General features: G+C 35.6%; 1 pseudogene; it reads left to right on the top strand.

Annotated features, from left to right (window-relative positions):
• Window positions 1–10,321: 10,321 nt before the first annotated feature.
• LOC112300945 (elongation factor 1-alpha 1 pseudogene) lies at window positions 10,322–11,431 on the top strand (annotated as a pseudogene).
• Window positions 11,432–13,008: the final 1,577 nt, after the last annotated feature.

Genomic DNA, 13,008 nt, shown 5'->3' with positions numbered 1-13,008 from the left:
TTCAATGGGTATACTTGTACATGAATCATTGCCAAGTGGCTTTCTAGAAGAATTTGTTAGTTTTATAACAGTGTTTAATGAGAGCTTTTTTAAAAAATGTCAATTTGTTTCTCAAATTGTGTAGGGATATTGCAAGCAAAATAGAATGTAATGAGGATGTTGAAACTCTATTTTGTATTTGAAAGGGATTATATCTCCGAAGAGCTAAATTTAAGTCCTAGCTTTACCATTTCCTTTTGACCTTGAACAATATTTAACATTTTCCCAGTTTTCCTATTTATAATATAACACAGAACACTTTTTTTTGCCTAGTTTACAGTATACTGTATGAATCCAGTATTTGAAACTTTTTTGAGAAATGCAAAGTACTATAATTTTAAATTCAAATAGAATAATTCCAAAGTGCTTTATAATCCAGACCCTGGGAACTGGGGAGTTTGACATTAGAGTTAGATCATCAGAGATCTTTGATTTATTTTGGATTGTTTCAGAAGAACATAAATCTATGTTACCAGAGAACTTTGGGCTGATTCCATTTTTTTTTTCATACTGCAGGATTTGCTCACTTTTTATCTCAGATATTGTGTTATTTTAGCAATTCAAGTACATGGCAAATCAGCTTAGCTTTGTTCTGAGAAATCTAATTGTTAAATAGTTGTGGAAAGGGAAGATGAGGTTATCCAACTGTCAGGAACTTTTATTTTTTGAAAAAGAAAAAAATCATAACAAGTGTATGTGAAAGCCAATTAGGAGAAGGAAAGATGTGGTGGAAGGGTCCAAGTGGTGTGGGAGTCAGAGAAGTTAAGATAAAAATAAGTAAAGTACTGAGATGACACTGGAGGTGCAGCCAGAATGCAGCCTGGGGAAGAGAGTTCTTGCTAAAGAAAGGAGACAGAATGTTAAGTTACTAAGTGATATTGTCTGAAGTCCTCTGAGGAAGAAAGGAAATGTAGGAGAGAACATCTAGAGTTTTAAAATATTTTTTCTAATTTTTATTACAGTTGACATAAAGTATTATATTCGCTTCAAGCATATTATACAGTGATTAGACTGTATATAACTTGCAAAGTGATCACCCTAATAAGCCTAGTACCTATCTGACACCACACATAATTATTACATTATTGATTGTGTTAATCCCTTCCCCCTTTTCACCCATTTGCAACCATCAATGTGTTCTCTTTATCTACGATTTTGTTTTCATTGTTTATTTTGTTTTTTTTAGGTTCCACTTATACATGAAATCATGCGGTATTTGCCTTTCTCTCTCCTCTTATTTCACTTAGCATAATACCTTCTGGGTCATTCTGTGCTGTTGCAAATGGTAAGATTTCACTGTTTTTTATGGATGAGTAATATTCGTCTGTGTATATATGGCACATCTTCTTTACCCATTTGTCTATTGATGGACACTTCGGTTTCATTCATATCTTGAATATTGTAAATAATGCTGCAATCAACATAAGAATGCACATATCTTTCCCAGTTAATGATTTAAGTTTCTTAGGGTAAATGCCCAGAAATAGATATATTGGGTATTCTGTCTATCATTATAGCTTTTATATAGAAATCTATTTTACCTGATATAAGTATTGCTACCCCAGCTTTTTTTCATTTTCTTTTTTATAAAATATATTTTCTACCCCTTTATTCTCAGTCTCTGTGTGTCTTTTGACCTGAGGTGGGTCTTCTGTAGGTTGTAGCATGTGTATAGGTCTTGTTTTCTTATCTATTCAGCTATCCTATGTATTTTTATTGGATCATTTAATTCCACGTATGCAGAAAACTGCATACCTATCAATAGTTATTGATAGTATTCATATTTTTAGTATTCATATTTTTAATCTTTTTTCTTCTTCTTAAAACAGCCCCTTTAACATTCCTTCTAATACTGGTTTGGTGATGATGAACTCCTTTAGCTTTTCCTTGTCTGGGAAGCTTGTTATCTGTTCTTTGATTCTAAATGATAATCTTGCTTGATAGTCTTGTTTGTAGGTCTCCCCCCCCATCTACTTTATGTATTTCTTTCCAATCTCACCTGGCATTCATAGTTTCAGTGGAGAAGTTGGTTAAAAATCTTATGGGAATGCCCTTGTAGGTAACTAACTGCTTTTCTCTTGCTGCTTTTGAGATTCTCACTGAGCACATCTAGTCTTCCCCTAAATTTATTGAGCATTTTTATAACCAATGTTTTGAACTCTAAATCTGCTAGATTGCTTGTCTTCATTTTGTTTTGTTCTTTTTCTGGAGTTTTGTTCTGTTCTTTCATTTGAGACATGTTTATTTGTCTTCTCATTGTGGCTGCCCCTCTGTGTTTATTTCTATGTGTTAGGTAGATCTACTACATCTCCCATCATCAGAATAGTGACTTTAAGTAGTAGCTGTGTTGTAGAGCCCAGTGGCCCAGTCTCCTTGGCCAGTTGAACTGGTGTTCCAGGGTTGTCCCTTGCAAAGGTTTTGTGTGACCTTCTATTAAATAAATAAAATCTTTAAAAAATTTTAAAAAAGAAAAGAAAAAATAAGAGACTTATTTCTTCCTGATGAAAATAAGAAAAGAAGACTTACCTTTCCCTTTTTTTAGAACATTTACTCTAGAAAACTTGTAAGTGCTTCTCTGACTCTTTGAAATATATGTAAATCTTTAAAAAACTTAAATAAGCCTCTTGCCAGGCTTATATCCCAGGGCTGTCTTTTGGAAGCATGTGGGTATCATATCTTTGAAATGTAATGAAGGAAAATGTGACCCTACTTCCATTTCTGTGTGTTGGTAGGAGCATAATTTTGTCAGCATTTGCCTCACACCACGACACAGAACTACTTCCTATCATACCTATAGGAGAAGTTTCTTATTCCTCTGGATAAAATCTACTAGCTAACATAGGTGGTCACTCCAATTATCAGGTCAGTTTAGGATGAACTACTTGTGACAAATGGTGTAGTCAAGTCGTCTTTCTTTTATTTTTAATTATTTTATTTATTAATTTTTTAATCCTCACCCAAGGATATATTCATTGGTTTTAGAGAGAGAGGAATGTGGGGAGAGGAAAAGGGGAGAGAAGAAGGGGAAGATGAAAGAGAGTGAGAGAAATATTGATGCAAGAGAGAAATGTGGATTGGCTGCCTTCTGAATGTGTCCTGACTGAGGACCGGAACAGCAACCTGAGGATGTGCCCTGGCTGGAATCAAACCTGTGACCTTCAGAGTACAGGACAATGCTCCAACCAATGCACCATACTATCCAGAGAATGTCCTCTTTCTTGAGAACTAGTTAGGTTCACATTAGAGACATAATGTTGTGTATCTACTTGGCTATAGGAACAGACGGATTGACTGGTATCTTGGCATTGTCTTTAGCAGATTGCTTGTGGTGCGTAGCACACTCTGGTTTAATGCTTAGTCAATAGTAAAATTGTTTTCTTTCTCTTCTGCCTTTGTGGAGAAGGATCCTGGCTTGGGAGGAGAATTTGTTTTTAATTGTATCTCCCCAATAACCCAAGGTCATAGAGCAGTGGTAATGATGGAGCAGTTATGCAGTTAGTCATCAAGTTCCCAGTTCAGAGTTCTGTCCAGTAAATCACATGCTACTAACTAAAGAATACTTGTTTAGATGTGCATGGTTGACATTTTGAATGTATGTAGAAGATGGTCTGAAACTAGGAATATTAATAAAGGTAAGTGTAAAATACTGCTTTTACTTCAAAGGAGATAATGACTTTCTGAATTTACAAATGCATTTTAATATGTCAAATAGGGCAAAATGAATTCAAATTTCTGAGATACACCCCTAGTACTTATTTATCTTAAAACTGGAAGTTTGTATCTTTTAATCATTTTTCTTTAATTTCTCTTCCTCCCCACTCTCCTCTGGTAACTGCGAGTCTGATCTCTTTTTTGTTGAGATTTTTAAAATTTTGTTTTGTTTTAGATTTCACATATAAGTGGATTCATACAGTATTTTTGCTTGTCTGATTGATCTCACTTAGAATAATGCTTTTAAGGTCCGTCCTTGTTGTTGTAAATGGTAGGATTTCTCAATTTTCTATGGCTGAATACTATTTCATTTTATACATCCCTGTCTCCATCCATTTATCCATTGATGGACACGTAGGTTGTTTCCAAATCTTGGCTATTGTAAATAGCCAATATTGTATGCTGCTATGAGCATAGAGATGAAGATATTTTCTCAAATTACTCTCTTTTGGATATATTCTTAGAGGTGGGTAGTGCTATTACTAATTTTTTCAGTAGTACTGTTTTCCATAGTGGCTGTACCAATTTACAATATTGCCCACAGCACACGAGGGTAATGTACAACGTGACTGGAGTTAATATTGTTATATGGTGTATAGCAAAATTGTTGACAGTAAATCCTAAGAGTTTTTCTTGTAAGGGGAAAATTTTTATCCTTTATTTTTAAAAATTATATTTATATGAGATAATAAATACTGGCTGAAGCTGTTGTAATTATAATATGTAATTAATTATATACATAATTACATGTATATGTAATTGTATATAAATCCGTATACAATTACATATACATGTAATTATATGTATATAATTTATACACACACACACATAAAAATCAAACAATCATGTGTATACCTTAAATTTACACAGTGATGTGTGTCAATTATTTCTCAATACAACTGGGGGAAAAGGACTGAGGTGAGAGATAAGACCAGTACCTTATTCCCATTTGTGAAGTTGTGAATAAAAAGGTACCAGAAGGAGGGCAAAGTTTAGGATTTTTTTAACTCAATTTATGATCTCAGCACCCTTCTTCCTGAGTTGTCTTCTAAATTCTATGATGTTTCTGAAATTCTTTAGCATTGGCCACATGGGTTGATGGGTGGAGAGTAATTTAGGGGAACATTTTGGCTGCTGGCATTAATCTAGGGGCTACACTGCCATTTCCTCAAGTGTAGGGCATCCAGTCTGGATTGTGGGTACAGTGAACCATTGTTGCTGACATCTTCATGATGTTCCCCTCCCTGACTGCTCTCTATCTAGTTGAATGACCACTGATACCTCCACTGAGAACCTCAGTTTTGTTATCACAGCAAGCAAAGCCCTTATGGTAGTTGGCTCTGTCTCTTTCCACTAATTCTTGAGAACTTCTTGGTAATACACAAATAGTACATCTGCATGTCTATTGATGAAGGTAAGGAGGTATAAGTAAAATCTGGGAAAGAATAATATGAGTAATACTTCACAATATCATTTCATCACAACTTTTCTCATCTGCCTTGAACAATTCATAGAGTTATTCTCAGGAATAAATATGAAGAGAAGATGATACATGCAATTTAGATGGCAAAGTGCTCCCTAATTGTCGAAAAAATTATCACAAGAGGCTGACAATTCAAAGTGTAGTGGAGAGAGACTGAAGTATACATCAGAAGGATGAATGCAGTATAAATTCTTATGGCAAACTAGTTAATTTCATTTTGACAATCATTTTGAAATGATCGCACTAATGCCAGTCATGTGCTTTTCTTTTTTTATAAGAAAGTCTCTCATGTACTTAATGGCTGTCCCACAAAATGTGTTCTCTGAATTGTGCAACATGCTTGAAGTCTCACTTAGTCTGTACTTTACCAAGTTTTTATTATATTCTGCTTGTTTCTCCATCTAGAAATTAAAGAATATTTTTCACATTAGACATGCGTTTACTTATTAACGGAAACATTCTATGTGTCTGGAAAATTTGGAGGCAAAATTTCTCCTAGATTTATGCTCTGCTGAATATTACAAACATTAAAGAAACCCATATGCCCTGTAAAGGAAGAAATTCTATGAAGTTAGGCTACAAAGCGTAAAATGGGCTAATTTAAGAAAGTATGATTAGAATCTTCTAAATATATAGCAATATTGCCACATTGTGAAAGAATGAGGGTAGACTCCAAGGGCAGAGTCTACATTTTTAATATGGTATAAATAACTGTGCATGTGGGGGGAAAACATCAAAAAAAGGAAAGGAAAGACTACCTTGGACTTGAATGGTAAAGGCGAACTGGAAATGTTGAGCTTTGTGTGTTTTGTGGGGGGGAACAAATAAAAATGGAAAAAAAGGGGGTTTTCAGTCTCTAATAGTGTACATGGAGGTATGGGTGGTGGGAAAGGAAGATAATGGGTTTCCTTTAGAACCTGTTGTGTTTGTAATGCCTGGGGGTAGCCGGGAAATGTCTCCTGACCTGCAGTCATGAAAGGAGGCTTAGCTGGAGAAAAAAATTCAAAGATAATTGTTTTAGAGGTGACAGAAAAGCTACTGAATATTCTTAAAGTTATAAATTATAAGAATCTGAAAAACATAAATATTTGGAGATTCTAGGTCAAAATGAGACATAAGATTAAAAAAGAACCTATAAAATATGCAGTGGCAAAGGGTATAAGCTCCTTCTTTCTCTCTGCTGCGTAAATGTACCATAGTTTTTTGATCCACTCATTTGCTGATGGGCACTGGGGAGAGAGGTTTACAGGAACTACTATAAAGGACACATGGGCAAAATCAAGGGGGAGGGTGGAGGTGAGGGAGGGAGGTGGGTTTGGCTGGGGTGGGGTGAAGGGATGGGGAGAAAATGCAGACAACTGTAATTGAATAACAATAAAAATTTAAAAAAAAATATGCACTGGCTTTCCAAACTAAGTTTAAGTTAGAGGAAAACAAAGAATCAAAATCTTAAAATATGTGAATAGTTTGAAACCAACTAAACATAATACGTTATTTCCACCAACATCATTACTCTGTGGACTGTGGTAGGCAAAGTTGTGAATCAGATCACACTCTTGGCAATTCATCTGCCACTTTCTTTAGCATAAAAGAGCCCCTAGATGCCTTTTGTATTCAGCTGTGCTCAGCCTTTCCTCTGTCATGCCTCCTTCCTCAAGCACCCCCCACCTCCAGGATCTCGGAGCATTCCTTGTTAGCCCCTCTACTCCCACTTTTTTTATGAAAACCTTGAAATCTTTTCTACTTCTCCTCTTTTTCTTCACTAAACAAAAGCTAAACGATCCAATGCACGATGTGCTCTGTGTTAATGAACACTACTGTGATTATTTCAGTATCTTCTCTTCTTCCCCAAGTAACACACAAATACTTTTATTCTAAAGGCATGATTGCAACTTTTGTCACTGTAGAGGATGAGGAAACTGACTGTGCTTAAGCTTTACAAAAAGGCACTCTGATTACTTACTGTAGGGGCAGTTAAAATATTAGGTATGATTATAAAAGTTATATCATTTTAGAAAATTTCATAAATAACAGAACAATAAGAAAGAAAGCCAAGTTGCTTGAGAATAATAACTGATAGATTTCTATACCTCTTTTTTCATGCATATTTATTTTTAGTATCACATCACCATTCTCATCTTTTAGCCATTTTTCTCTCCATTTTTCTACTTAAAATTGATTGGGTACCCGCTATGTGCCAGCATATGGGTTAAGTGCCTTACAGGGACTAACTCACTTAATTCTCAGTACAACTATGCTGTTGACATTATTTTCTGCATTTTGTAGAGGATGAATAGAGACTTAGAGAAGCCAAGGAGCTTCCCCAAAGGCAAACAGCTAGTAACAGAAGAAGCAGGGCATAAATCTGGACCACCTGGATCTGGAGCTATACACTTGTGATTATGCTATGTAAAATGGTATGTTGTTTAAAATCTTGAAAGGGCTATCATAACAAACAGATTATCTCTCTCCAACATTTGTGTTATTTTTCCTCTAGTCAGGTATTTAAACCTGTATCTTTTGAATGCTAGTTATGGTGAATTTGCTTTACGACAATTCTTAGGACCATAGTTACTTCATAATTAGAGTAAGGCTTCTATCCACTCTTCATTTGGAAAAAGGTTTATTTTTGTTATTCATACTTTTGTACTTTGCCTGGCACTAGGCAACAGTGAATTACTGAACTCAGATAATTGCACAGTACTTTTAGAATGACTGTGTGCCATGAGCTGAGTTATAGTGTCCTGGATTGAGTAGTAAAGCTTACGATATTTTCTAGACACAAAATATACCAAGAGGAAATTTGAAATTTTTAGGCAGTGCTATACAAGTAAGACATACTGTGGGAACCACACTAATGTTCTTTCATGATTAAGTCAACAGAATAAAAATGCTTCTCTTACATTTTTCAAGTCCCGATACCCTCTTTCATGTTCTCTGGGGTTAAAATCACCAGTTTTAGCAAATAAAAAATAAGATGCCAAGTTAAATTTGAATTTGAGATAAACAACAAATTTTTTTGTTAGGATAAGTATGTCCCAAATAGTGCCCGCAATACAGTTGTGCTTTAAAAAAAAAATCATCATTTATCAAATTTCTAATTGGGCATTCAGTATTTCACCTGTCAGATGTCCTTGGTGAATCTCCTTGGTCTCAAACACTTGTTAAGTTATTTGAGTGATTTCAGAGCCTTCCTCTAAAAAAAAAAATAATGTCCTCCCCTAGCGCACCTTGTAACTCCTCACAGGTTGTGCTGGGCCCTCCTCCATCTCACCCGAACTGTGACTTGGTTTCTCCATGACTCACATTAAATGGCCATCTGATAGGTGACATATGCAATTGTGTCTTCCAACAACATAGATGTGCTTATTAAAGAGCTCAATCGTGAATAAGACACTGTTTAAGAGACACTTTAAAGGTCATGCTCCATTCTCCTTGGAGATTCTGGTGTGTCCTCCTGTAGCAGAGAATGGAAGCTGTGGGAGGTGGGACTGGAGACTCTTTAAAGTGCATGTATTTTTATGCATATGTTTTATTTCATTTCATTTTAATTTAATTTAATTTAATTTTGTTGTTTTACTTATTTAATTTTTATTGTATTTTTTCAATCATCATTTAGTCCCCTTAGACCTCCTCTCCCTAGAAATCACCACACTGTTGTCCATGTCCATGAGTCCTTTTTTCCTTTTTGCTCAATCCCTCCACCCCCTCGCCTCCCTGTCATCCTGCATTTTAATAATATCTTATATATTTGCCCTTATTTATCTTTAATATTTTACTCATTGTTTTACTTTATACTATATTGGTTTCCATATAAGTTTATGATACCTTAAATCATATCTGGCACTATGTGCCTTTTGATGTGGCATAAGATGAAGTATATAGTGCCACCAGGACATATTATTTGCCAAAACAGGTGAATGTAATTAAGCCTTTAGTATTAACTTTTACTTACAGGCTATAATGCTACTAACAGAACAAATCAAAAAAGACAATGGCATAGCTGAAGTCTAAAGATTGCTCTCCAATACATAAAACTTATATTTACTGCCTTGCATAGTTCTCTCTACTTGATTCTAGGCTGACCTTGAGACTTGTTTTTTGACCAATGGAATGTAGTAGAGGTGACACTGGGTGTGACATCTAAGCCTAGATGATAAGAAGACTTGCAGCTTCTGTTCTCAGAACACTTATTTTGGGAAGTTCCCTCTTGGAGTCCTACCTCCATGCTGTAAGAAGCTCAAGCAATATTGCAATGCCACAGAGAAGCATTTCTATGGACAGCTCCACTGTGCTCTCAGTGGAGAGTCAGCACTGACTCCAGGCATATGGTTGATTCTCCAAACTAGACGTTTACTCTAGTCAAGACTTCTGACTCTTCATGTCTGGCCATCATCTAACTGAAACTACATGAGAGACTCCAAGTAGGAACCTCACAATTGTTCAGTTAATCCACAGCACTGAGAAAATAGATAATAGGTTTTAAAACTGGGATTGTTAGTTATTCAACAATAGTTTAAGTGGAATATACCACAGGGAAGTAGACAAATAAACCCAGAATATAGAACATTTTGCAGGACAACTGACTGTTTCTTTAACAGACCAATAACAGATTTTTTTTAAATTGAAGAAGCATGCTCTATTTTAGACTAAAATTCACTTCAGAGACATAACATCCAAATATGTGCAGAAACTTCTTAGGTCCTAATTTAAACTAAGCAACTGTAAAAAGATATTTTTAAAGCAATTTGGAAAATTAGAATACATTCATAGGCTATTTATAGTTCTGTTAGCAGTTAGATGATATAAAGGCCCATTTTTTAAATAGTTGCATATGAATCTTTGTGAGAATAAAATATTTTGATATCTGCCATTTACTTTAAAATATTTCAGCAACAAGGATGATTAAATGAAAAGATGTGTAAAGCAAGAAGCAAAATCTTAATAATTTTTCACTTTGGTGAAGGATATGTTGAAGTCCATTGTGGAAGCTTCCTTTCTTCATCACATATTTGAAAATTTTCGTAAGTAAAAATATTCTCTAGAGCTTTTTCACAATGGGTTTGCCACCAGAACACAGGTGTCAAGAAAACCGCCACTAAATCAAAGCCAAAATGGGAAAGGAAAAGACTCACATCAACATTGTGGTTATTGGACATGTAGATTCTGTCAGGTCTACCACTACCGGCCATCTGATCTACAAATGTGGTGGGATCGACAAAAGAACCATCGAAAAATTTGAGAAGGAGGCTGCTGAGATGGGGAAGGGCTCCTTCAGGTGTGCCTGTGTCTTGGATAAACTGAAAGCTCAACGTGAGCATGGTATCACCATTGATATCTCCCTGTGGAAATTCGAAACGAGCAAGCATTATGTGACCATCATTGATGCCCAGGACATAGAGACTTTATCAAAAACATGATCACAGGCACATCTCAGGCTGACCGTGCTGTCCCGATGGTTGCTGCTGGTGTTGGTGAGTTTGAAGTAGGTATTTTCAAGGATGGGCAGACTGGTGAGCATGCCCTTCTGGCTTATACACTGGGTGTGAAACAGCTGATTGCTGGTGTTAACAAAATGGATTCCACTGAGCCGCCCTATAGCCAGAAGAGATACGAGGAAATTGTTAAAGAACTCAGCACCTACATTAAGAAAGTTGGGTACAACCCTGACACAGTAGCACGTGCCAGGTTCTGGTTGGAATGGAGACAACATGGTGGAGCCAAGTGCTAACCTGCCATGGTTCAAGGGATGGAAAGTCACCCATAAAGATGGCAGTGCCAGTGGAACCACACTGCTGGAAGCTCTGGATTGCATCCTGCCACCAGCTTGTCCAACTGACAAGCCCCTGCGTCTGCCTCTCCAGGATGTCTACAGAATTGGTGGCACTGGTACTGTCCCTGTGGGCCGAGTGGAGACTGGTGTTCTCAAACCCAGCACGGTGGTCACCTTTGCTCCAGTCAACGTTACAACTGAAGTAAAGTCTGTTGAAATGCACCATGAAGCTTTGAATGAAGCTCTTCCTGGTGACAACGTGGGCTTCAATGTCAGGAAAGTGTCTGTCAAAGATGTTCATTGTGGCAATGTGGCTGGTGGCAGCAAAAATGAGCCACCGATGGAAGCTGCTGGTTCAGAGCTCTGGTGATTATCCTGAACCATCTGGCAAAATCAGTGCAGGATATGTGCCTGTTGTGGTGTGAGACAGACAGTTGCTGTTGGTGTCATCGGTTCAGTGGACAAGAAGGCACCTGGAGCTGGCAAAGTCACCAAGTCTGCCCAGAAAGCTCAGAAGGCTAAATGAATATTATCCCCAACACCTGCCACCCCAGTCTTAATTAGTAGTGGAAGAATAGTCTCAGAACTATTTGTCTCAATTGGCCACTTAAGTTTAATAGTAAAGCACTGGTTAATGATTACAATGCATCGTAAAACCTTCAGAAGGAAAGGAGAATGTTTTGTGGGACATTTGGTTTTTTTTTGTGTGTGTGTGTATGTGGCAATTGTTAAGTTATTCATTTTTAAAATCAGTACTTTTTAATGGAAACAACTTGACCAAAATCTGTCACAGAATTTTGAGACCCATTAAAACGAAGTGTAATGAGAAATTTAAAATTTTCAAAAAAAACCTCCCAAAACTCTCGAGCAATTCAAAATGTAACACACACACATTAATCATTTATGATGTAAACATGAAAATTATATACATCCATATAAATACATGAATGGATAAAAAATTATTCAGAAAATATGAATTATATATCTTTTAGTGACATTATAGCTGACTTACATACCAAATAATATTTACTTTAATATAAATATACATTATTACAAAAATAAGGAATATAAAATACTTTATAACCAATCTTTTTGCCTTTTTTATATTCACAATGAAATTTAAGATTTAACAAAAATTTCCTTTATTTTTTTAATGGTATTTCCTACCCACTCCAGCCTTTTTCTCTATTTATACTATCATGTGAATTAGCATATTTTATTAAATGAATGGCCTTTTGGAAGACCTCAGGGATTAGAGGACATATATAAAGTATGTAATATCCCATATTAGATTTCAAAATTAACCTGTCTTCAATCATAGTTTTGCAAAGCAGGACAATCGTTGATTTTGCTTATGTATACCAATTCTAAACTGTTAATTACTCACTAGTTACTAAAAAGTAACTCCTTAAGTTTTGGTGGCTCTCGTTCTTAAATAAATTTAGATGAATACTTTATGTATAAAAATCTTGTTAATAATTCTTCTTTCAAAGATTTATTATAAAGAGAAGGATCACTGCATTAAAATGTCAAATGTGGTCCCAAAGTACATATTTTAAAGTGACCTTTAAATCATTTTGGAGCTTTTCATTTCTAATTAATATTATAGCAAATTGATAAATAATAGCACATATTACTTCTCATGAAATGTCTTTTTATAAACCTGAAAGGAACCCGAGAACCCCAGATTAAATTCATGTTAAATCACAAAATTAAGAGTTAAAGCTAAACCTAAGATAGTCAAGGATAAACGGTCTCAGCCTGATGTAGACAGCTTTGTAAGAACCCTTACCATTCTTACAATGTTCCTGCTGTGAGCTAGCTAAAAGCAGAGCTGAAAACTCATTCTTTTCATATAGGCCTTGAAGAAATGACTTCTGTGAATATGTTAAATATTAAATAAGTTATTAAGTTGTATTTTTAAAGTTTCACAGACCTTACTATTATCTCAGATTATTTGACAGAAGCCTTGATTCCTGAGCCCTTCTCAGTAGGATGGCAG

The sequence above is a fragment of the Desmodus rotundus genome, chromosome 2 (assembly GCF_022682495.2).
Source record: "Desmodus rotundus isolate HL8 chromosome 2, HLdesRot8A.1, whole genome shotgun sequence".
NCBI lineage: Eukaryota > Metazoa > Chordata > Mammalia > Chiroptera > Phyllostomidae > Desmodus > Desmodus rotundus.
This window is presented reverse-complemented; position numbering and strand designations above follow the sequence as displayed.